The 26,195-nt window shown below is 39.9% G+C and overlaps 1 protein-coding gene and 1 long non-coding RNA gene across 16 annotated transcripts in view; one reads left to right on the top strand and one right to left on the bottom strand.

Moving 5' to 3' along the window:
- The window catches only part of GRIP1 (glutamate receptor interacting protein 1), a 535,595-nt gene that overhangs the window by 246,896 nt on the left and 262,504 nt on the right, over positions 1 to 26,195 (bottom strand). The gene's annotated exons all lie outside the window — the stretch shown is intronic.
- LOC122456092 lies at positions 3,799 to 26,195 on the top strand. Its single transcript, XR_006274753.1, has 3 exons — positions 3,799 to 3,810; positions 8,221 to 8,224; positions 25,979 to 26,195. It is a non-coding gene; the product is annotated as an uncharacterized LOC122456092 (long non-coding RNA).

Raw genomic sequence — 26,195 nt, 5'->3', positions numbered from 1 at the left:
AGCGAGGGTCTATTCTGACATTTTTAACCAAGGTTGCAGTTAACTTGATCAGTTGGTGCTAAGGTGCACATGTGCTACACTGGGGGATTAAAAGATAGAAGGAGGATTAGATTTCTGGGGAATGTGGGGGAAGTGGCAGGGAGGAATACAATGTTTGTCATAAGCCATACATTTTGTAAATGTTAATAAAATTCTGGAAGTTGCCATGGAAAAGGCCATCCAAAGAAACTCTAAAGGGGAAATAGATTATTCTTTAAGACAGTGGTTCTCAACCTGTGGTCTGCAGACCCCTGGGGGTCCATGGAATATGTCTAAGGGGTCGGCAAAAGACAGAAAACTGACTGAACAGAAATCAGCTATACAACAGAGAATATATTTCCAAAGGGGTCCACACCTCCATTCAAAATTTTCTAGAGATCCACAGATGAAAAAAGGTTGAGAACCACTGCTCTAAGTACTTCATCAGACAGATCAGTTTTTCTCCATTTTAAATCAGAATTTCCACTCCTCTGTTTTTTTTATTTTCACCTTATTAGGGGCATCCTATTCCTCCTGGTTGTAGCAGTACCCACATTTTGAAGAGACTGACCAGGCATAGTTTATCAACACAGCTACAGTGTCCTAGACTGACCCACTGACAAGAGATTGTTTTGTTTTCATTGGAAGCTGATGAGAGAATATCTGCTTACCTCTTCTCCAGGCCTGTTTTCAGCTCCCATAGCCCTAAGTTCCAAATAATGGAACTATTCTAGGCAGTAGTCAGTCTGATGTCCCTTGGTTGCAGATTTGAGTATATCACAGTGTGGGGGATTTGGGTGGTCTGCCTCTGTAATTGCTGAGTTGTGACAAGTTACGGGCTCTGTTTGTGTGTGGTGGGTTGGGGAAACATGGGTTTCAGCCAGTGTTATTCATGGAGGTCCTGAAAGTACTTGTGAAATGTTGAGCTATTAACTACTGTTTGGAGCCTTGCCCTTACAGAATGATGAAATCAAACAGGGAGGCACTGGATCCATCATTGACGGAACGATCATTATCTTTTTCAAAGGGGCAACTTGCCAACATTCCTTAAGGAAAGCATGTGATTTGGCCCATGCTTAAGTCTCAATACCAATAATGTCATCAATTATTACCCTGTCTTTAATCTTTCATTTTTTAGGAAAGATGATTGAGGAAATACCGAGTCTCTTCATATTTCCTTGTTCCTTGTCAATCCAATTTTAGCCATGTTTATGGTGAGGAGATTGCTCTGGTCTTGTGGGTCAATGATGCCCTTTTGGCAGTGGATCAAGATCAAGCGTCCATATTGGTTTTTTTAGATGTATCAGAGACTTTTGATGCCATGAAGCCTGGCAAGGATACATACAGTTGTTTAAGTGGCTCCAAATCACTACTCTGAGAGAAACCAGAGGAGACTATTGGATGATTTTTCAGCTGTCCCAAGAGCTCTATTCTTTCCTGCTTATTGTTCATGGTTCCACCATTTTCTGTATTTTATTAGGAATCAAAAATCTCTTTTACAGGACAGTAATTGTCAGGATGGCTCTTCTTTTCTTTTAGACTCTGATTCAGGAAAGTACATAAGCATATTCTCATTTGTGTGTAAGCACTTTCCCTAATAGGGATGTTTTTCTGAACTGGGGCCTTAACAATAGGTACCAAATTTTTGTTGCTGCAGAAATGCTCTGGTAGAAGCCCAGTTCTTTGGGATTTTCCTGGGACGTGTGACATTTAAACTTGATGCTGATCTAACTGATCTTTTGGAAAAAGGGTTATGGACAATGAAAAAGCAATGAAAGCCTTGTCAACATAGTGAATGGTAAAACAGATACGAGAATACTGCGAAAAACTGCAAACACGTGCACACAGTGGGTATATATAAAATTGGGTGCATGCAATTTTTTTCTTACCCTTGTGTCCACAAGATTTTCATTATTTCCTAAGTGAACATAACTATTTTTTTCATTACAAACAAAACAACAAATGCATTAGTAAATCACACATCTTAGAATCTTCGCTGATTTGGCCTCCCTCCTTATTACTTAAAGGACCAACTATTTCTCCAGAATTTTCTCCCGATATATATGTAAAAACTTTTTTTCATCTTAATCCCTTTGGGTAGTGTGAACTCATAGTGCCTTTTTTGCTGACCTCATTATTTTTCTTACAAGTCATAAATTGCTCTTATATAGTATTATATGTACCACACACAGATTTGTACAACTAAGATTATATTTGTAAATATTCAATTGCATGTCATTAAATGGAAGCAGCTCATTTTTATGGGATAAAATAGACAGGATCAATATATATATTTCCTCTCAAAGGTCACCTTCTACCTAATCTTTACCAACCCATCTCTAGGGAGAACGCTTCATAACACAACATCAGTTAAATTCCTCTGAAGTAACCTAAGACAGAAAATTAAAATGAAGAAAAATATGCTTGTTCTATATGGAATAAGAGATTGCAATTTTTATAAAAAATAATATTCCAATATGAAAGCAGGAATTTAACTTGCTGATATTTAGAAGTGGTCAGAAATTTTCCATCAAAGTGACTTTTGCATGGAAAATGAACTTTCTGGAAATTGAAATTTTATGTGGAAAAATTTTGGCAAAAATTTTTAGTTTTCCGTTGGAAATATCTAAATGACATATTTAGTTTCTGGTCAGTTCAACATTAATCTGTATTCACAGAATCACAGAATATCAGAGTTGGAAGGCACCTCAGGAGGTCATCTAGGCCAACCCCCTGCTCAAAGCAGGACCAATCCCCAATTTTTGCCCCAGATTCCTAAACGGCCCCCTCAAAGATTGAGCTCACAACCCTGGGTTTAGCAGGCCAATGCTCAGACCATTGAGCTATCAACAAATTCTGGTTCCAAATACTTAGTCAGTGACTTCACCAATTCAGTTGTCTGACTTTCTTTAAAACTTGGCAGCAAATATATACTACTTAATATTATTTTCTTGATTTAATGTAAATTATTTTAATAGATTATAATAAGACTAGTCATTAATATAGGTTGTCAATTTCAAATTTATTTTAAATTAATTTAAATAAAAAATCCAATTTAAATGAAAAATATGATTTTTAAAAAAATATAAATTTCCCCGCCAACCTCAACAAAGCATCACGGCAGCTCAGGAGAGGGAAAATTAATATCAAACCAAGCTGAAATGAGATGTTTTGATTTGGTTCAACATGCCAAAATGAAATATTTTGATTCAGAAAGGTCAGGTTTTTCTCTGTTGGAAATAGTGAAACAAACATTTCAACAACACCAAACCAGCAACTTGTGAACTTTCCACTCTGCACAACAACTACAACAAAATCTGGTATTTTGGCTTTTATCCTGATTTGGGATTTGATTTTTATCCTACCTTACTGATGTTGATTCCAACAGTCGTGATTTCCATTCTAGACCCTCAATCTTGCACTGTAATGTGCATGGATGAATTTCAGTGTTCTGTGTAGTTGCAGTGGTTTGCCCATTTCAGGAATGGAGCATAAATACACAGCTCATGAGCCCATTATTACAAACATTTAATGAGGGCAGGGGAAAGCATTTTATTAAAGTCATGGTGCACTTCCAGAATTGAAGTTTACTTCATATAGAACAATTTTTTTTTCACTTTCTTGATCTTAACTCCATCTTAAATTCAGACACCCAGAGTTCTCAGGTGATTAAACGACACTTGGTTTCAGTCTCATGCATCTTGATTCATACAGATGTATTGGTACTTTGTACAACGGCCTATTTTGTATGCCATTGCATACATAATTAACTAAAAAGAGACTGGTTTCAGAGTAGCAGTCGTGTTAGTCTGTATCCACAAAAAGAAAAGGACTTGTGGCACCCATTGTTTCATGTTCTCTGTGTATATAAATCTCCCACTGTATTTTCCACTGAATGCATCCAATGAAGTGAGCTGTAGTTCACAAAAGCTTCTGCTCAAATAAATTTGTTAGTCTCTAAGGTGCCACAAGTCCTCCTTTTCTTTTTTTAAAAAAAACTGTAGGTGCCTGCAAAGTAATAGCATTTATTTCCAGCCACATTTAAAATATAACAATAATAAAGACAGAGGAGGTTGCAATCATCCCTGCTGAAATAGTTTGGTAACTGAGGGAGTGCTGCCCAGTGAAAAAATGAATGATAATGGCTAGAGATTGTCAAGAGAAGTTGTCAAGGTTCCTACCCCACTCTGAACTCTAGGGTACAGATGTGGGGACCTGCATGAAAAACCCCCTAAGCTTATTCTTACCAGCTTAGGTTAAAAACTTCCCCAAGGTACAAACTTTGCCTTGGCCTTGAACCATATGCTGCCACCACTAAGCATTTTATATAAAGAACAGGGAAAGAGACCACTTGGAGATGTCTTCCCCCAAAATATCCCCCCAAGCCTTACACCCCCTTTCCTGGGGAAGGCTTGATAAGAATCCTCACCAAATTGTACAGGTAAACAGAGACCCAAACCCTTGGATCTTAAGAACAATGAAAAAGCAATGAGGTTCTTAAAAGAAGAATTGTAATTAAAGAAAAGGTAAAAGAATCACCTTTGTAAAATCAGGATGGTAAATACTTTACAGGGTAATCAGATTCAAAACACAGAGAATCCCTCTAGGCAAAACTTTAAGTTACAAAAAGACACAAAAACAGGAATATACATTCCATCCAGCACAGCTTATTTTACCAGCCATTAAACAAAAGGAACTCTATTGCATTTCTAGCTAGATTACTTACTAACTTAACAGGAGTTGTAAGTCTGCATTCTTGATCTGTTCCTGGCAAAATCATCACACAGACAGACCAACCCTTTGTTCCCCCCACTCCAGAGCTGAAAGTATCTTGTCCTCTCATTGTTCATTGTGGGTCAGGTGCCAGCTAGGTTACCTTAGCTTCTTAGCCTTTTACAGGTGAAAGGGTTTTGCCTCTGGCCAGGAGGGATTTTATAGAACTGTGTACAGAAAGGTGGTTACCCTTCCCTTTATATTTATCACAGAAGTCTAAAAGTGAATTTTTAAATCTATACTTTTTATTATTTCTAGCACCCAAAAACCCAAGCAAGATTAGGGGCCTATTGTGCTAGACCCCATATGAAGATATAGTAGAAGAAAGTCCTTGCCCTGAAGCTCCTAACTGGAAACAAAATGCAATAAGCAGATGTCACAAAGAACAGGAGATATTTAGAACTGGTCAAAACATGGAATTTCCATTCCACAGGAAATTCTTATGTTTTAAAATTTTCTTTCATCCCAAACTGGATCAAAAAGTTGACATTTTAAAAATTCCCAGAATTGTTAAAAATTTTGTTTTGAAATATTGAAAATGATTTATCAAAATGTTTTGCTCCACTAATGTTTTGAAGTGCTTCATGTCAATAAGTAGGAAGCCTTTGTTTTGACTTAATTTTTTCAACTATTATATTATATATTGACTAATATAGTATCTTATAAAAGTCAAAAGTGCTTCGATCTTACATGAAATGCATCAAACTTACCAAAACAAAATGTTTCAATAATTTTTCATCAAAAATGTCAATGAAATCAATACATTCCTGTAAAGCAGTTTGATTTAGCTAACTCAGCATTTTACAACCATAAACTGTTCTGCCAGAAAATTTTTGTTTAGCTGTAGAGATGAGAGGGGGGAAGGTATCAGTAATCAAATCCCATAGTAGCATAGGTCAGCTATGTCCACAACTTGTTGGTTCCCAATTGTTTGAAAGGTGATTTTTATGTATATATCTATTAAATAAATATCGGCTATGCCTGACTGATGTTTCAATCTTTCCAGAATCAGTTGGCTTATTTCTTTAAGGATTTACAGCAAAGGAAAGTCTTGAGGAGGGATAAGAAGAGGTAGAGGGCACTGACTTCACATATTCATGCCAGCAAGGCATTCCATGCATAAAGGGCAGAATGAAAGAAATCAGACACCTGTAGTGAACTTGACAAACAGGCTGATCAGATTAGCATCTTTGGGGGAGTAGAGGAGGTGGGACAGGAAGAAACACAACAGGAGACAACAGTGGATAAACAGAGATGGACAGAGTCAAGAAGGACCTTGGTGATCAGAGAAAGAACTTTAATTTGAGCAGCAGAAAATGGCAAATCAATGAAAGGATTATCTACTGGAGTAATGGTGGTTGATAATTTTACCATTTTTCCAACCTGAGCAATAATGCTTTGCTTTCTACTGATATACTGCCCTTGTGGTTTAAGAAGATTAAAAAAAAATCAGTACTCTTCCCCCCCATTCCTACTTTGGCAGAGTGCCTATGATTTTGGAACTCCCTTCATCCAGAGATCAGGATGAGCTTGTTTTACATCTTCAATGGAAAATCCAAAACAGACCTCTTTGCAGACCTCTACTTCTGTTAAATGAAGCTATACATCTACACACACCAGCCATCCCCTAAATAACCAGTCCTATGTGGAAATAATCCTGCTTCACAGAAAAACTAGACTGTTCATAGACAACAATGAATCTTTTCAATACTTAAATACAGTGTCCAAATACCATAGTAGTGGCACTTAACATGGCCCTAAAAGCAAACCATTAATTTTTAAAAAGTAGGGAGTGAGATCTAGATAGAAAATGATTAGATTTGGCAACCTAGATATCCCCAGTTCAACACCTATGAGTCAATCTATGCAAGATTAGTCAGTATTGCCTCACCCTGGGGTGCCTTGTAAAATGACATATTGAAGAACAAATGTTTCAGTATTGAAAACCCGAACATTTTGTTGATTCTCCAATTCATAAACCATGGAACTACTGTCTGGTACCACTATGCTTTCATGAATTAAAAACAAACAATCTGGTTTTCTGAATGCATTTTATAAAACTGCGTATAATATTAAATTATAAAGAATGTGCACTTTTTCTACCTAAAATTAATTTTCCAGTGAACATCACCTACAGTGAATGCTCTACCATACATTGTGTCCTTTATAGTAAACTGTACAACAGATGCACAAAAAATGCATGAATAACTGGTGAGAAAATTGAAACAGTCTTTTTCAATAAAAATGTGTAAATGCAGAAAGGCTGCAAATTGTTTGTTTACATGGAGGAACTGTCCTTTGCAGACCTTTGAGGTATTTACTACAACACAGAAATTTCATTCTTAACCTAATTTCATTTACTGTAAACTGCATGGTTCAGCTGTTCTGGCCAATGCATTGACAAACGCATAGCTTTGCTTTAAAAAAATAATTAGGGGCTTGAGAGGAATTGTAATATATTAATGAAATGATACCGTATGTGCTATAATAATAAATAATAATAATAATAATAATAAAGAACCTTATCTTAGCAGCTCTATTAAATTCTGTCTTTCAAAGGTGTCACTAAATATAAGCTGAACTATGTGAGATTTTAATTTGGGCAGAAACCTACATGAGAAAAAGATGCAGTCTGTGAACCATTTTGGATACAGCACCACTTTTCACATGAATCCATAACACTGCACCATGTTTCTTTCAATTTTATGAATCAAAACTGAGAAAAAGAAAGAGGGTGCTTTCTTTTCAGAACACTGCTGAGAAATCTTCTTAGCATCTTCTGTCAGTGATTCATAAACAACCTGTAGTCTTCCAAATATAATTAAATAAATCACCACCCAGATAGTTTTTCACCAATATTGGAAGCAGTAGCATTAAGGAAAGAAAATGATACTAAAAAGGATTCTGCACCAATGTTTGTGGATTTCAATAAGAGAAACTATAAATAACCGCCCTCCTCCACCATGCACACTCAGCCTAGTGGTGGTGTCTGCCAACAGCATGCATATAATTACAGTCTCTGGGATTTAATGTAATCTCAAAACTAAGGGATGTCTCTGTTTTACAAGCAGTTTCTACATGATGTAGTACATGGTTAAAGACTTCCGTAATTCCAATCTCTAAAGGGCTTTATACTTTTTCAATTAGACACAAAGCTGACCTTCCTGCTGTTGCAACATCCTTTATTTTATGGAAAACAGAATTAGCTTTTGAAAAGCTAGGCTACTAAGAACATTTCTTCGCTCCCAAAGGTGTTTGGATTTGAAAAGTCCTTTGGGGGCTGGTTAGGGGATTTTACCTGTTCTAATCAAATTACTATAATACAATCTACATATTTATCCTTTATACAGTGGAGTACAGATGCTAAACACAACACAGTTTAAACAAATAAAATGCTGTTAAGAAATTCCTATACTCACTATTACCAAGTGAAGTAAAAAGTGGGGTAAAAAGCCTCTTGCACTTAAGAGAAAACAGCTGCTTTGACTCTGCCATTTAAAATCAAAAGATGATCCCAATACCACTAAAAAAAAAGTAGAATAATTATACCTTTCTCTAGTTCTATTACTTGCTTCTGTATTTAATTTTGATACATTATTTTAATAATTTAACAGTTATGTAAATGTGAACACCATATGAACAGATAAAATACACCAAATGTTGGTGCCCATGATGCATTTAGCATAAGGTTCTAGGAGTTTTTCAGGTATGAACTTTAAAAATTTTTATAGGCAAAACTTTATGTCCAAGAAACCCTGAACGGACAATAAGAGATAATAACTAAGGCAATGCAGTACAAAGATGAGGTGACACAAGTCACTCTATATAAATAAAAGTTTCAACCCACAGCAATTTCTGATGGCTGAGTTATAAATCCTTGAAAATACAGAACTGAAAGGGAAAACCTGATTCACTGATGGAATTATATTCCCATCTCTGCATAAATTGCAAGATGGCAAGGTTGCATTATAATTCCTTTGTTACAATGAAGTGTGTTTTACAATGAAATTAGGACTGACAAGGGATGCTTTGGATGCTATTTGAACAGTGACCAACCAGCTACACAGTTTCACTCTTTCACTCAGAGTATCACCTGTCAGAACATCTCAGGTGAGAAGCAGAATCTGTACACCTCTTTCACCTGTCCAGTACATAATAAGGTGTGGAGAGAGAGAGAGAGATCAAATATATAAACATGAGACTGGACAAAGAAAATGAGGAGGAGAGGGGAACTACGTTCCAAATTTTAACACCTGGAAGCTGACAGTGCTATGAATATGTTGAGTTAGTTCTACAGCAAGTGGGGTGGACAAGTGACTAACATGCTCAATATTCTGAACTAATCCCTGCGTTTATGTAGCTCCACCCTACACCCCTCCACATTATGCCATGAAATAACACCAGGATTTAGGCTTTTGAGGGAGCAACGTTTTTATGCAGAGACGAAGCTGCAATGGATGCAACAAGATGGACAGAGAGACAAGGTTGATGAAGTAATATCTTTTTTTGGACCAACTCCTGTTGGTGAGAAAGACAAGCTTTTGAGCAACGTAGGTCTGAAAAAGAGCTCTTTGTAGCTCAAAAACTTGTCTCTCTCACCCACAGGAGGTTGGCCCAATAAAAGATATCTCAACCAATTTGTCTCTCTAATATCCTAGGACTGACACGGCTACAACAATATTGCATACAACAAGGTGGACATTAAGCAAAGAAAAATGTGTTGTCTAAACCTTTTTTTTAAATGGTCTCTTTATCTGAAGTATATCCTCAGCATTGGCTGTTCTTTGGCAACCTTCACACGATGTGCCAGTAAATAAATTGTTTAAAGGGCCAAGTCTCTTGTGTTTCAGTGTACCATACACATCATGTTTCCATAGCCTAATAGCTTTTTTAGGAGGGTGCACTGTGTCTTTTTATAATCCTCAACACTGCACCCGAGGGATAGTCACTCTACGCCTCTCTTCATAGTTTCCAATAATTTGATGTCTTTCATTATCCTATACTATGAATTTTAAGAATACAATTGTTTGATAGCATTTTTTGAAGCATCTTTTGATCAATTAAATGATCAAAATAATATATATAGATAGATAGATAGATAGATAGATAGATAGATAGATAGATAGATAGATAATATACCAATTATATCGAAAATGAATTATTTCAATCCTCGCACCTAGAAGTAAAAAAGAAAAAAGAAACAAAATAAAATTCACTGAGGTTTATCTCCATGGATTGCTTCTCGGCAGATGTAATGACCTAGGTCACACTGTGTGGCACTAAACATTTTCATCCATCATAGCTCAGCAAGGGGAAGTCATACAGAGCAATATGGATCATTTGGCAAGTTGAGCCCATTAAACAAAATGAGTTTTAAAACAGCCAAAGGAGAGATCTAGGAACAAAGAATGAAGGCCACATCCACTCAAAGGGGAATCATATCCTGAAAAAAGTGACTGTGAAAAGGGTCACTGTGGACAAATAACTCAACATGAGCTCCCAGTGTGATGCTGTGGCAAAAAGGGCCAATGCAATGAGTAATCAGTTGGAGTCAGGAGGTGTTTTTACCTCTTTATGAAGAATTGGTGAGACCAACACTAGAATACTCTGTCCAGTTGTGGTGTGCATTAGAGTGGGTGCAAGAAGAGCCACAAAAATTACTTGAGAGCTGAAGAAAATGCCGTATAGTGAGAGGCTTAAAAAGCTCAATTTACCTAGCTTACCAAAAAAAGAGTGAAACCTGACTTGATCATTGTGTATAAGTACATCCACAGAGATAGAAAATATGAAGTACCAAAGGGCTCTTCAGTCTAGCAGAGAAAATATAGCAGAAACCATGGCTGGAAGTTAAAGCCAGACAATTTTAAATTAGAAATTAGGCACAATTTTTACAGGGTTGATTAAACAAACTACCAAGGAATGTAGTGGATTTTCCATCTCTTGATGTCTTCAAGTCAAGACTGGATGCCTTTCTGGAAGATATGTTTTAGTCAAACAAGTTTTTGGGCACGGGTAAAGGCATGGAATTCTACAGTTTGTGTTATACAGTAGGTCAAGCTAGATGCTCTAATGGTCCCCTATGCCTTTAAAAACCTATGAGTAAGGATAATAATGTGATTGCATACGGCTATCTGATACTTCTTTTTCCCCCTTTAAACTGTAGAGATTAGCAATAATTGAAAGTGGGCAAGCAAAACTCTAAAAGGTGTTTAGACCATTCTCATCATGAAATATTTACATTAGGCAGATCATGAAATGCCTTGTGTTGTACCAGTCTGAAATCTGTGCACATAAGATTTGATTAAAACTTGGAATTATCTGCAAAACCTGTTTCAACAAAAATAAATGAATAGTTTGTTAATATGCTTAATTTTTAAAAATTCTTCTAAATATCAAAAGCCAAAGTATAACAAGAAATATTGGCTATTTAAACCTCCCCGTATTTTCATTTAACCTTTCTTTGTTCTAGACTGGTGGTGGGCAACCTGCAGCCCACCAGGGTAATCCACTGGTGGGCTGAGAGACGGTTTGTTTACACTGACCATCCAGAGGCACTGCTCCCTGCAGCTCCCAGTGGCCACGGTTCGTGTCCTGGCCAATGGGAGTTGTGGGAAGCAGCGGCCAGCCCATACCGCTTCCCGCAGCTCCCATTGGCTGGGAATGGCAAACCACAGCCACTGGGAAGCCATGCCTGCGGACGGTCAATGTAAACAAACTGTCTCGTGGCCCGCCAGTGGATTACCCTGACAGGCCACATGTGGCCCGCAGGTTGCCCACCACTGTCCTAGACTATTGTGTAGGGTTGCTGTGAATTATTAAACAAATGATGCTTTCCATCCCAGAGGTGACAGTGTTTACAATACGGTCATATCCTCCCTTTCATCGTAAAAATAAGGGCAAAGAGCCACAGCAACATACTACATAAGTAAGATGTGCAAGTTAATACATAGCATATCCTCTAGGTCAGGAAAAGAAGATGTTTGTAGTGAGTATGGTTAGAAAACTTTCTCATTAAGATTTGAAAAAAAATTATCAGACACCTACTAGGACAGCACACATACAACAAATGCTGGCATGCTCAAAGACAAGGTGTTGCAATATTTTAACATGCCTCTCAGGGGAGTAAAAGCTGGATAACCCACAAACTTATCTTAGGACCATTCCACTATAAATCATTAAGTATTTTAGTGGCATCCCACTGCTATTCATCACATTTTTAATAGCACCTTTTAAAACATCCTTTAAAAAAATATAGAAGTCAGGCCAGATATAACACTAACACTCTGAAATTTGCACATACCCTGGTCAATTTTTTGTCCTCCCAACTGCTCACAGTATACCTATAACCTCCCAAGATAAACATAGCATTATACACGATATGATCAATAACAAACCATGAGCAGCTAAATATAGATTTTTAGCAATGTATTAATAAATGGCCTGATAAAGAACCAAAACCAATTTGTCAACAGAACAAATGTTTTTCCCCAGAAAATTAAAAGATTCACAAAAATCTGTGTCAAAATCTGAATATCTGTCCACAGAGTGTCCAGTCATCCTGGTATCTATACTCAGAAGAATACCGTTCTGCTATATTATTTGATTATTTGTGGTAAATCATTAATTCCTTTTTCCTAATGCTCTCTTGAAATTTTGTACATAAAACTGGTACACTGATTTCCTTTTGCACCAGATACTGGTATTAAGTAGTGTTTTATAAATATATACTGCTCCTTGTTTGCCATTTGGTAAATTATGGAGCAGCAGATGTGATTTCGTAATTAAAGCTGAAGCTCGCTTTTCATTACAAACCCAGTTTTCATCCCAACCCTCCAATTTCACTCAAAAGATACTGTATTTTCTGAAATATTGCATGACAGATCTCATCCCATGACAGGTAGAACTTTCTGGGAAGTGTGATGAAATTCTTCTAATGATTTGTAAAGTCATGGATATTTGAACATTGTCATGAAGTTCACTGTGACGTTATTTGATTAAAATATGACCACACACATAATTGTTGAAACCATTGTTATATATCTGCAACAAATCTTGTACAAAATGTGGCATGTAAGATGTCTATGAAAAGGTTATGATTTCCTGGTTATGATTATGCTATCTGTATGCATGTATTTAAAGTTATGAATATTGTCTCTATACTTTGATTTCAGATGTTTGCTCCTGGGGTAATGCCTACAAGGTAGCTAGCCAGAACATCTTGGAGGGACTATTCAAATTGAGTGGCCCATCAAAAGAGTATTTAACTGACAATGGACCATGGGAGACGCCCATCTACACTTAATGGAATTGCCTGCTATGACTAGGAGAAATGTGTGAACATGTGACTTGTCCATGTGATTCCAAATTCCATCTTGGTGCTGTAATTTTCCACAGTAAGAACAATGGAATTCCTTCCACATGGCAGAAGCTATAAAAGGCCCTGGAAACGCCTCCATTTTGCCTCTGTCCTGCTCCAGCCTCTTTCTGCCCAAGCCTCTGGACTATGAGTTTATACTAATGGGAGCATTCTAACCAATGGACTGAGGACCTTCCAATGATATGGAAACAACCAGAGACTTGACTTAAGACAGCAGTTTATTCCATCACTGCTACAAGCCTGAACCAAGAACTTTGCAATTACTGTATGTATCTGATTCCTTTAACCAATTTTAACTCTGACCTTTCTTTCTTTCTTTTTATGATTAAACCTTTAGATACTAAAGGACTGGCATCAGCATGATTTTTGGGTAAGATCTAAGCTATATAGTGACCTGGGTGTGTGGCTGGTTCTGTGGGATCAGAAGAACCTTTTACTGGATAAGACTGGTTGTAAAGTAACATTCACCTTTAAATCCAGTGCATTTGGTGGTGATATAAGACCTGGAATTCCTATGGAAACTGCTTTTATGACTTCTTGTTAGCCAGTGTGGTGGAACAGAAGTTTACTTTTGTTGATGGTTGGTATATCCTATGGGCACCAGTCTTTGGGTTTATCTGACCTATTTCTCAGCAGTTTGTCCTGAATTTGGCATCCTCAGTTGTGGCCCACTGAGACTCAGTTACACTGAGTCTTAGTACTTTTTTGGGGCTTACGAACCAAACTCTCAGTTTGTTCTATTTTGCTGGTCTTTCTGAAGAGAAAGACCTTGTACCATTTTCATGGAGGTTGGAAGAGCAATTACTAAAATGTATGAAAGCCTCTGCTGTCACACATGTGTAATTCCTAAAGTTGTGTGTAGAAAAGCCAGAACTTAAAAACTGCATAGCAGTTGGGAATTGACTTCAAATCCCGGTTATGATGCAAGCTGGTAATATTCTAAACAAAACGAACTCTCACCCATTCATATAGCCGCCATTGTTTCACTTACTCTACAGATTTTCCAGGTTTCAGATATTCCAGGTTTCAGACTGATATTTGGGGTTACTGTTGTTGCTGGTTGTCTTGTTGTGTGGGTGACTGTGCTGATGTGTGTTGGCTGTGGTGGGATAATTGTGTTGATTTGTGTATGTGGCAAATGAGGGGTGTGTGATGTCATGAGGAGTTGTGTGTGTTTGTATCTGCTGGTTGTTTTGTTGAGAGGCCAATTTTGAAGATCTGTGGCACTTGAGCCAATTAATCCATCATCTGTGTGGTCTCATTCATACAACCAATGACTCCTGCAGCAGTCAGGGTGATTGGTGCTTAATTTACCTCTGATATGATAACAGTATAGGTAGGACTCCTGGCACAGCATAGATATATGCCTTACTGTAGCTGTATACTGCGCACAGGTACAATTGGTAAAGTCATAATGGTTGGGAACCTGAAAAGTAATAGACAGCAAAACCTAGTGATTATTCAAACTGGTGAAATTTTGAACAAAAAAAGATCTCAGTCATGCTTGTAACTTTTCGTCACTTCACAGTGACTCAGACATTTTAGCCTTCAATGTGACATACAGATAGACAATCCTGGAATCTTATCATATAGATGTAATAAAAACAGCTTATACTAGAGGTGGGCAAACTATGGCCCGCGGGACCATCCTGCCGGTCCTTGAGCTCCTGGCCTGGGACGCTAGCCCATGGCCCCTCTCTTGCTGCCCCCCTCCCTCGCAGCCTCAGGTTACTGCACTGCCAGCACTCTGGGCGGCATGTTTAGGCGGTGGGGAGCGGGGATTGGATTTTTTTTTTTTTACACTATACAGTGTGCATTTAAAATCTGTATTATGCCAGCTGTTGTACTTCAGCAATGAAACTAAACTTGGTACCACAAAGAAGGGCAATGAACAGATCCTCTCTATGAACTTGTTTAGAAAGAGCTATATTTACTTAATTGATCAAACGGGAGTCACAAAGGATGAAATATTTTGCAGAGGCATATGCTAATAGCACTGCACCAACCTTTAAGCCCTACTGCTTACAGAAAAGAACCATGAAACTGTCGAGATGACGGAAATGCTCCAGAGCTTCTGTTCAGAATGCAGAACAGCATAATAGCAGCACAATCTATTTATTTATTTATTTTTAAAATAAAGTTGAGGGAGGGGTGGAAACAGTAACAAGAAATTAGAAAGTTGATTGATACAAATTCACCATCTATCACAGCTTGAAAAAATGAATTCACACTCTTACCCTTCCCCACTTCCCATTACAGGTCCCTCAGCAGTGCTTGAATGTTAGCAGTGCTGCTAATGGATAAAAATGGAAACAAATGCATGCAACAAATCACTGTATGCTCTTGTGCCAGCTTTCTCATTCTGATTCATCATACACAGAACTTCATGTGACTACTGCATATTAAAGTCAATGTTCTACCTCTTCATTACCATTATTTCTCTTTCACTTCAGAAGTTTTTATTCCTTGAGATCTCTGCTTGAATAGCTTGTCAGAGAACATTTAAATCAATATTTGCATGCGTGTGCCATGCATCCGGATGCCATCTCATTACAATATGAATTCCTATAATTTCTGTCAAGGTGCAGAAACACAGTAAAAACTGTTTCAGATGATTGAAGATTATCGCCATCTATCTCCATCATTTAGAAATCTGAGGTAACGGAGGATTTATCATCAGCTCATTTCACACCTGATAAAAAAATCTAAATAAAGATTGAATGCAGCATTTTCTGTGATGCATGAAAATTAATTGCAGCTCAAGCAGAAAACATTAAAGATTCACCCTATATTTGGCCAGTGCTGGGATGCTTTATCTAAGTACAGCCTACTGCATTGGAGATCCAGGTTTAAGTCACTGTCGAAAAGCTGTGGTATTACAGAGTGTTTATATTTGATACAGAAATCCAGAGCTCGATGAGCGGTGAGACTGCTTTTTGGGTGAGAAGAGTTCTATAGTGGGCAACGCAACTAAGACAGCATATGTTTATGGAGAAATAGCAAGCCCTGGCTGGGCTCCAGGACACAGATGCCTGTGCTCAGGGCCGACCCTAGACCTAATGGTGCCCCAAGCGAGGAGAGTCTTCAACACAACACGCCCCCCACCCCGCCATTTGTTAAACTTCTGAATACCTTATTTTTATTGCATTTGTAGCCCACTTCACAACTTTGATGCATGATTTGCGTTTGTGATTTATCTCTGTTATACAAGATGATAAATTTTCATGCTAGGATCTGTAAATCTGTATTTATGATAGATAGATAGATAGATAGATATGTATAAGTATATAAAAAAAACTCATTTTCTCAAAGCTTATAGAAACTTTTTAGTTTTAAGAATAACTGAAATGTACTAAAATCAAGAAATTGAACCGTGCACCAACACTGAGTGGACCAGTATTAACTAGCATTACAGTAGGTGACTGCCTCAGAATGTTAACCCTGATTCTTTAGTCCAAAAGGTGCTTTTCTCACCTTTGCCCTCAAAAGTTGAAGCACAGCGTCAGATAGATCCAAAGACCGGCCAATGGCATTTTCAAGTGATAAAATAGCTAGAGATGTCAGTCTCTTGTCAGCCGTCATCGATCAAAGACATGTTTTAATGAGCCTGAGCTTCAAAAAGCTGTGCTCACCACTTGCAACTGTGACTGGCAGCGTGAGCAGAATCCTCAAAGCTATCCACGCATTAGGAAAAAAGTGTCCTTCAGCGCTGCATCATGAATGAATTGGAGAACTTGGAGTGGAGAGTGCTTCCCCTCTTGCAAAATATGATGGATGTTGTCCAATTCGACAAAAGGTCTTTATCATTGATGCTGGAATATTTTCCATGTGTCGGCATTCGGTGAAGGTCCGAACAATTGTTTAAGAGTATTTTCCTGTCTGTCAGCAGCTTACTAAGTCAGACAAAAAAACCCAGATCTTTTCATGGCGCTTCATTTGTCCAAACTTTTCTTCAATGGACACTCAAGCAGTGTCAACAAGAAAGCAAAAAAAACTCCCTCCTGAATTTTTCTTCTGAGCTTCCCATCACCACATCTCTGCCCTCATAACCAAACTCTCTCTTCTTCTGATGAACACGAGTTTCCTTGAAGACTCAAATCCTAAGTTTTCTGCCATTTCTTTTAAAGCAGTGATGGCATCTTCAAATCCATTGTCTCTATAGGCAGCAATGAAATCAAGGCAGCTTTTCATCAAAGTAGCAGTGCTCACGATGTCCATCGACTGAGTTTGCAGTGTCTTGCTTATTTTTTATTGGAACAGGAAACACGTGAGACCAAAAATTTGAAGTCAGTGATCTGGTTTACCAGGTTTTGCACCTTGTGTCGGATTCTGGCCTCGGCTTTACTCAACTGCGCCAGTTCCATCAGGGCATCATAAACCTCAGTCACTTGGTACCTCACTGGCTTTATGATGTTAATGCAGCCAGGGGCGACGAGTTATATGGGCTCATGGTGCCTATGCTCCAGGAATATTCAGGGCCCTGGGACCCAGCTCCACCAATGTTCGGGGCTGGGTCTCTCCCCCTGCCCTGCCTGCTGCCCCCGCATGCCTCCCTAGAATCATCTCCCGGCTTTCAGGCTTTGAATTTTAATCAATTTGCAAGTTTCTATGTTAAAGAAGATTGATGCTATAAGACGCAGGGACTCATATCCTATGCAGCACATTACACTTAAGTTATCCAGAAGGGGCCCCCGCCCCCCACACACGTCATCTCCTCTGTGCTATCCCATCCCAACACCAAAACACACGCTACCACTAAGCATAAAGGAGATGTGGAAGAACCAAGGGGAACCCTACTCCTGCAACATTTATGCAGCATGTCTGCAGAGAAGGCTTTGGCTAATTGGAAGCCCCAGGCTCCCCCTCTTTGCTGTCACTTTATGCTCATCAAGTTGAGACTTTTTGATTCTGAGGTATGGACAAATCTGCTCTCCTTTTTCGAAAGGATGGAGATGACTGTAGAGGACTCTGTGATGTTGGAAATCACTTTTCTTTCTGAAAAGTTTGTTCTTAATATATTTAGCTGCATCTCCTCCTCAAGATAGTATCGCTGAAGGAAGTTAGCAAAAATAAATGATTTCCAGTTGGTTAATTTTGTGCATTTAGCAGCACTTTGTTTATGGTCAATGTCACTGTTTTCCTCTTGACAGTCAGTCAGTTTCAGCCTTTTTGATAAAATCCTTAAAAACACCAGGCCAGGAGCATAAAAGCCCTTTCCAAGATTTAAAGGATTCCTCAACCATGGGATGCTGTTCCAGGACAGAGGTCTGCTGGGAAGAGATGGGTTCCACTTAACCAAGAAAGGGAAGGGCACCTTTGGTCACCGACTCATCAACCTAGCAATGAAGGCTGTAAACTAGCTTCAAAGGGATCAGGTGACAGGTAGGTATAAAAAGAGTGACCTTAACAGAGGACTAGGTTGTTTTTATTTGCGGGAGGGCTGGGGGGAGAAGGGAAGATTGGAAAATGAATTAGCAGCAACAGGAGGGAGAACAGTGGACAATATGCTTGTAACAGGGTGCACTCGCCTCTTGTGAGTGCCCCCTTTGGCCAAGTGTGTGCATGTACTCTCTCTCTCTCCGATTGTCTCCAGAGGAGGGACAATATCTTCACCCTCTTGGGGCTTTCTGGCTACAGATCTCCAGCTAGGCCACTACAGTTCAGTTCCCGCCTTTGGGGTGCTTCACTGTCCAGGCCACTTCCCCACAGTGGCTATTGAGGGTTGTGGGGGGACCCAGTCCCAGCCACTACTCCGGGTCCCAGTTCAGGGATCCTGTAGATAGCAGCTATCTGCTGTGTCTCTTTTTCTAAGTCACACTGCTGATCTAATTCCACTTCCCCGTGGCTGTGCCATCTTCACACTTACCTCAAGGCCTTCTCTTGATGGAGTCCCCGCAACCAGCTCAGGGCTCCTTCTCACTCTCCCTGGCTTCTGGCAGCACTACCTTGTCAGAGATCCTGCAGCTCTGTCAACCGTCCACACACCATCCACACTCTTTCAGCTCCAGCAAGGAACTGAGCTCCATATGGCCCTGCAGCTCTTCTTATAGTAGGCTACGGGGCCCTGATTGGCTGTGTCCTACACAGTCACTCTAGGCAGCTTGGAGGACCCCCCTCCACTGCCCTTTTTTGGGGTGGGGTGTGGCAGGACCAGGAGACCTCCAGGAGCGGGTCTCACAGGGTCTGGTATACCTCATCACAATGCTCAACATCTTAGATGTCCACACACAAATGCAAGGAGTAGGGAGAATAAACATGAAGAATTGGAAGTACTAGTACATAAGCTAAATTATGATAACTGATATTCAGCAGAGACTTGGTTGGATAAATCTCATTCCTGGAATATTGGTACGGGGGTATAGCTTAGTTAGGAAGGACAGGCAGGGAAAAAAGGAAGGTGGTGTTGCATTACCAATATAATATACTATTGTTCTCAGGTTCAAGAGGAACTGAAAGGTAGACCAGCTGAAAGCCTCTGGGTGAAGATAAAAGGAAACAATAGGTGCGACTTCATGGTATGGGCCTACTATACACATCACCAAATCACAAGGATGAGGAGGCATTTCTATAACAAACAACAGAAATATTCAAAACATGAGACTAGGTAGTAAGGTGGGATTTTAACTAACCAGACATCTGTTTGAAAAGCAATATGGTGAAACAAAGTGTCCAACAGGGTCTTGGAATGAAGACAAGGTCTTGTTTCAGAAAGTTTAAGTCAGGGGTCTCAAAGTCCCAGCCTGCGGAGGAGAGACCGACGTAGCCACACTGCCAGCTCTGTCTGCTGCAGGCACCGCCCCCCCTGCAGCTCCCATTGGCTGGGTAAGGGGGACAGAGATACCATCACTAGCTGCTGGGTAGAGTCAGCCAGGGAGGCAGCATCATTATTTGCCAGGCAGAGTCATCCATGGAGGCAGTGTCACTTTTTCCCACAATTAATATAAACAAGTCAAAATACCGAACACAATTATCTGATGCACCCCTTGCTGCAATCCTCAAGGTTTCAACTGCTCAGTCACTGAGGCCAAACATCGTCAAACTGACAGAACTGACATTGCCAGGTGTTTGGCAAACAAAGTCTCTGGCAGGCGAAGAATTGTATAAAGTTGTATGACAGTTTTATTATTTCTAAGAAATTCAAAATAAAAAATACAATATAAATGTTTTCTTTTCTGAACATCATTATTGTGACATGTATCTGTGGTATGCTTGTGGCCTGCACCAAGGCTATATCATGCTGTGTGGGCAAACCGCCCCCTCAGTTCCTTCTGCACCACCAAGTCTCAGAGGAAACTCTGAAGCAAAGGGGAAGGAGAGTGAGCAATGGAGTACCCATATGGACACACATCTCAAAGAACTACAGTTACTTCACAGGGCAAGTAACCTCTGTTCCTTCTTCAAGTAGTGTACCTATGGGTGCTCCACTCTTGGTGGCTCCCAAGCAGTATCTCCCATAGGAAGGGGGCGGAGGGAGGGGAGCTTCAGAAAGGAGTCCATGACATGGGAGAGAACTGCACTGCCAACTGAAGCATCAGATCTGGAGATACAGACCTGGCAATACAGTTTAGACAAGGTATGTACCAAAGACCACGTAGCAGTTCTGCAGATTTCTGAAACTGGAAAATTTTTAAGGAGAGCCATTGATGTAGCTTGAGATCTGGTCAAGTACACCAATAGGCTGATAGGGGGCGGAATGTTGCCAGCCTGGTAGCAAGCGATAATACACTTGGAAATCCATTCAGAGAATCAGGGTAGAGATGTCAGAGGTGTTTGACCTGCAATCAAAACAAAGGGTCTACTGGATTTAGAAATAGTTTAGCTCTACCTAGATAGAAGGATAATGCTCTCCTGACGTCATCGCACATCTAGAGTATTGAGAACAGTCACCAGGTTACAAATATGCAGTTTCAGAGGAAAAAACACCTGAAAAGAGTCTGATCTGATTCAGATGATATTCAAAAATCACTCTAGGGATAAATCTGGGGTGTGGTAATAAGGACATCTTATTCCTGTAGAATATTGTGAAAGGGTGGGGCGGGGGGAGTCTGCCATTAAGGCCCCAATCTCTATGACCCTGAGGGCTGAGGTAATAGCCACTAGCAAGGCTGTTTTCCCAGATAAATACCATAAGCAGCAGGTGGCCATTGGCTCAAAAGGGGGTTTTGTGAGGCTTCTTACAACCAAGTTCAGGTCCCAGACAAGAGCAGAAACTTTTGTCTGTGGGAAGAGATTTGGCAGGCTTTTCATGAACCTCATGGTTGTGGGGAGGAAAAACCCTCAATCATTGTATGAAAGGTGTAGTGCTGTACAACTGAAGATGACCATTTGTATATTGTTGCTACCACTGTTATACAATTGCAACAAATCTTGTACAAAGTATATCAAATTGTCAATGAAAAAGTTAGAATGTGTCAGATATGATTATCCCAGTTAAATCAATGTATCACGGCTGTATCTGAAGTTATGAATATTGGTAATGTATCTCAAATATGCTTGTTCTTGGGATGACACCCATAAGAAAAAGAGTACTTATGGCACCTTAGAGACTAAGGAATTTATTTGAGCATAAGCTTTCGTGAGCTACAGCTCACCTCAATCTCTCTGGTCACTCGATTACAGACCTAAAAGTTGCAATTCTTCAACAAAAAACTTCAAAAACAGACTCCAATGAGAGACTGCTGAATTGGAATTAATTTGAAAACTGGATACAATTAACTTAGGCTTGAATAGAGACTGGGAGTGGATGGGTCATTACACAAAGTAAAAATATTTCCCCACGTTTATTCCCGCCCCCCCCAACTGTTCCTCAGACATTCTTGTCAACTGCTGGAAATGGCCCACCTTGATTATCACTACAAAAGGTTCCCTCCCCACCGCTCTCCTGCTGGTAATAGCTCACCTTAAGTGATCACTCTGGTTACCGTGTGTATGGTAACACCCATTGTTTCATGTTCTCTATGTATATAAATCTCCCCACTATATTTTCCATTGAATGCAGCCGATGAAGTGAGCTGTAGCTCACAAAAGCTTATGCTCAAATACATTTGTTAATCTGTAAGGTGCCACAAGTACTCCTTTTCTTTTTGCGAATACAGACTAACACGGCTGCTACTCTGAAACCCACAAGATAGTTTACATCCAGTCTTGCCAGCCCATTGTGAATGGACTTTTCATACTTGATGAGCCGTTAAGAAGAACTAACTCTCCAGATAGCTCTTCCTGAGGACACCTCAGACAGGAAGGAGCCAATGGCCACTCCAGTAATTCAGCAAAACACGTAAGGGCATGTGATATGGACATGTGGCCTCAGACTCCATCTTTGTCACTAACTTTCTATCTGTAGGGGCTGTGGTTTTTGTTAGGGACAGTACATTTCTATGCAATGGCAGAGGATATAAAAGACACCTGAGACAGCTCCATTTTGCCTCATTCCTGCTCTAATTCTCTGGACTGTGAATTTACAACTAAAAGGAGTATTTTGAAATATGGACTGAGGACCTTCCAATCTTTTGGAAGTTACCAGAAAGACTTTTGTCACATTGAGGATGAGAGGCATCAGAGGATAGGCATACAACAACTTTTTCATCCAAGGCAGGAAGAAGGCATTCTCCAGGGAACTATGATCTAACCCCGTCCCCTGAGCAAAATAGGTGGCATTTTTGGTTTGTAGTTGTGTCAAAAAGGTCTACTTCTGTAAACCCCCATGTCCGAAAGATTTCAAGCAAAACCTAGAGATTCAACTCCCACTTGTTGTCTTGGGAGAAGCACATGCTGAGCATGTCGACCATGACATTCTACATGCTGGGTAGCTACATTGTAGAGATCCTTATGTGATGCTTTATGCACCAATTCCACAGATTTATTGCCTTGACACAGAGGGAAGAGGATCTTGCTCCTCCCTGCCAACTGACATAAAACATGCAAGCCATATTGTCTGTCATGACTTTTATGGATGTGTCTGATGAGAAGAAGGAAATGAAGACAGGCATTTCTGACTGCTCTGAGCTCCAGAAGGTCGATATGAAGGGTGATGTCTTTGCGTGACTACCTGCCCTCTGCTGTCTGAGAACCTTGATGCACCCTCCCCCCATTCTAAGAGAGGGGCATCCACGGTCACTGTTTCTGTTGCCACTGGTTGAAGGAAGGGGACGGCCACCCCTACACTGCAATGAATCTTTCACCAGTCTAGGGAATATTTTATCTGCTAGGAAATCAACACCTGCTTGTCTAGATGGTGTCCATTTTTTCCCCTGAACAACAAATGACAAGTGTTATTACATTTTTTTCTTTCTGGCTTGCTTTTTTTAAACCGAGTCTCCCCTATTGGGGATCTGTCACAGGTGACTTCTCCTGACACAAATGTCTGCCATAACAATATGGGAATTTGTTAGTTTCTATTATAGGGCAAATGAAAAATTAAATTTGCTGCCATATAACTTCTCCTCATAACATTTTGACAAATGACAAAAATAACTCTTCCTTTCTACCCATATGTCTAGGTATTATATGAGCTGCATCACCAGAGTGCCTGAGTACCTCCCACAAGTTAAAACAATAAAAATCTCACCCTTCAGGGGAGGCTTCCAAGATTTCAGCTATCCTTTGTTCCATAAGTGAGAGTGAGGTTACTATTGTTGGAAAACTTGTTTACTCTTCTATTCAGGTTTTTATTCTATGCCTATCTGAATACCTTCCAGAAGTGCATTAAGACAATCGTGTGTGATTCATTCTTTCTTTCCTTCTCCCTTCCACACTCTTGAGGGAATGCTGCATGAAAATATTTATAAAGTATATTTTTATTATTTGTGTTCCATGTAAGGTGTTTATATAAGTTTAAAAAAAAAGTGCGGGGGGGGGGGCTTCTCTCACTTGGAATAGAAAGCAGTGAGGTTTTAAGTGGCTCTCAGTTCCTGCGGGAATTTGTTCCACAGTTTGGCCAACCCAAGAGAAAGCTCTGTCTCCAGCACAGACAAGCTTTACTCTTGATGCAAACAGTTCCAGTGTGTCCAAAGAACAGGGTTCTCAAGTGGATCCTTATCCCAGAGCTTAAGGCATTTTTTGCTGTCCATTATGTGTAGGGTCCAACCAAATTCACGGATGTCAAAAACACATCCTGGACCGTGAAATCTGGTCTTCCCCTCAAATCTAGTCTTTTGTGTTCTTATACACAAGTACACAGTGTTTTTCAGACCATGGGTCCTGACCCAAAACTCTATTGTCAGGGGTCGCAGTATTGCCACCCTTACTTCTGCACTGCTGTCAAGGTTCCTTCCCCACTCTGAACTCTAGGGTACAGATGTGGGGACCTGCATGAAAACCTCCTAAGCTTACTTTTACCAGCTTAGGTTAAAATTTCCCCAAGGTACAAACTATTTTACCTTTTGCCCTTGGACTTTATCGCTGCCACCACCAAACGTCTAACTCCGGTTACTGGGAACGAGTCTGTTTGGAAATGTCTTTCCCCCCAAAATCCTCCCAAATCTTACACCCCCTTTCCTGGGGAAGGTTTGATAAAAATCCTCACCAATTTGCATAGGTGAACACAGACCCAAACCCTTGGATCTTAAGAACAATGAAAAAGCATTCAGTTTCTTAAAAGAAGAATTTTAATAGAAGAAAAAGTAAAAAGAATCACCTCTGTAAAATCAGGATGGTAAATACCTTACAGGGTAATTAGATTCAAAACACAGAGAATCCCTCTAGGCAAAACCTTAAGTTACAAACAGACACAAAAACAGCAATATCCATTCCATTCAGCACAGCTATTTTATCAGCCATTTAAAGAAATCAGAATCTAATGCATATCTAGCTAGATTACTTACTAAGTTCTAAGACTCCATTCCTGTTCTGTCCCCGGCAAAGACATCATACAGACAGAGACAGAGAGAGAGCTTTGTTTCTCCCTCCTCCCAGCTTTTAAAAGCATCTCGTCTCCTCATTGGTCAGGTGCCAGCGAGGTTATCCTAGCTTCTTAACCCTTTACAGGTGAAAGGGTTTTTCCTCTGGCCAGGAGGGATTTAAAGGTGTTTACCCTTCCCTTTATATTTATGACAGCTGCCTTCAGAGCTCGGTGGCTGGAGAGTGGCAGCTGCTGGCCAGGAACCCAGCTCTGAAGGCTGGGCTGCTGCTGGTGATAAGATAAACAAATATTTACAGATAAACCATAATAAATGTTGCTTTATATATACACATGCAAATGATACCAATGATACCATAAAACTCAGGGTTTCTTTCTCAAATTTGTTACATTGGTGTGACAGGTTGGATAACAGAAAACCCCTTGGGAACTGCCAACTGATGTGCTGGGACTACCTCTAAGCCCGTTTTCCCTGGCAGCTTTGGACTTCAGAACCCCGCCTGGTTGTGCCAGACACACTAGCCTGCTACGAACACAGACCCAGGTCTGAACCACATGCCACACAAGCTGCAGGCTTAACTGAAAACAGCTTAAGAAGTGTTCCTGTCTCCAACACTCAGATGCCCAGCTCCCAATGGGGTCCAAACCCCAAATAAATCCATTTTACCACGTATAAAGCCAATACAGGGTAAACTCTCAAATTGTTTGCCCTCTACAACACTGATAGAGAAATATGCACAGCTCCCCCCCCCCCACACACAAGGTATTAATACATACTCTGGGTTAATTAATAAGTAAAAAGTGATTTTACTAAATACAAAAAGTAGGATTTAAGTAGTTCCAAGTAATAACAGACAGAACAAAGTAAATTAACAAGCAAAATAAAAGAAAACACACAAGTCTAAGCCTAATACTGTAAGAAAGTGATTATAGATAAAATCTCATCCTCAGAGATGTTTCAATAAGCTTCTTCCACAGACTGGACACCTTCCTAGTTTGGGCACAATCCTTTCCCCTGGTATAGCCCTTGTTCTAGCTCAGGTGACAGCTAGGAGATTTCTCATGACTGCAGCCCCCTTTGTTCTGTTCCAGCCCCTTATGTATCTTTTGCACAAGGTGGGAATCCTTTGTCCCTCTCTGGGTTCCCACCCCTCCTTCTAAATGGAAAAG

This window comes from Dermochelys coriacea, chromosome 1, assembly GCF_009764565.3.
Source record: "Dermochelys coriacea isolate rDerCor1 chromosome 1, rDerCor1.pri.v4, whole genome shotgun sequence".
In the NCBI taxonomy this organism is placed as follows: Eukaryota; Metazoa; Chordata; order Testudines; family Dermochelyidae; genus Dermochelys; species Dermochelys coriacea.
The sequence above is the reverse complement of the archived record's forward strand: the minus strand, read 5'-3'. Positions and strand labels throughout refer to the sequence as shown.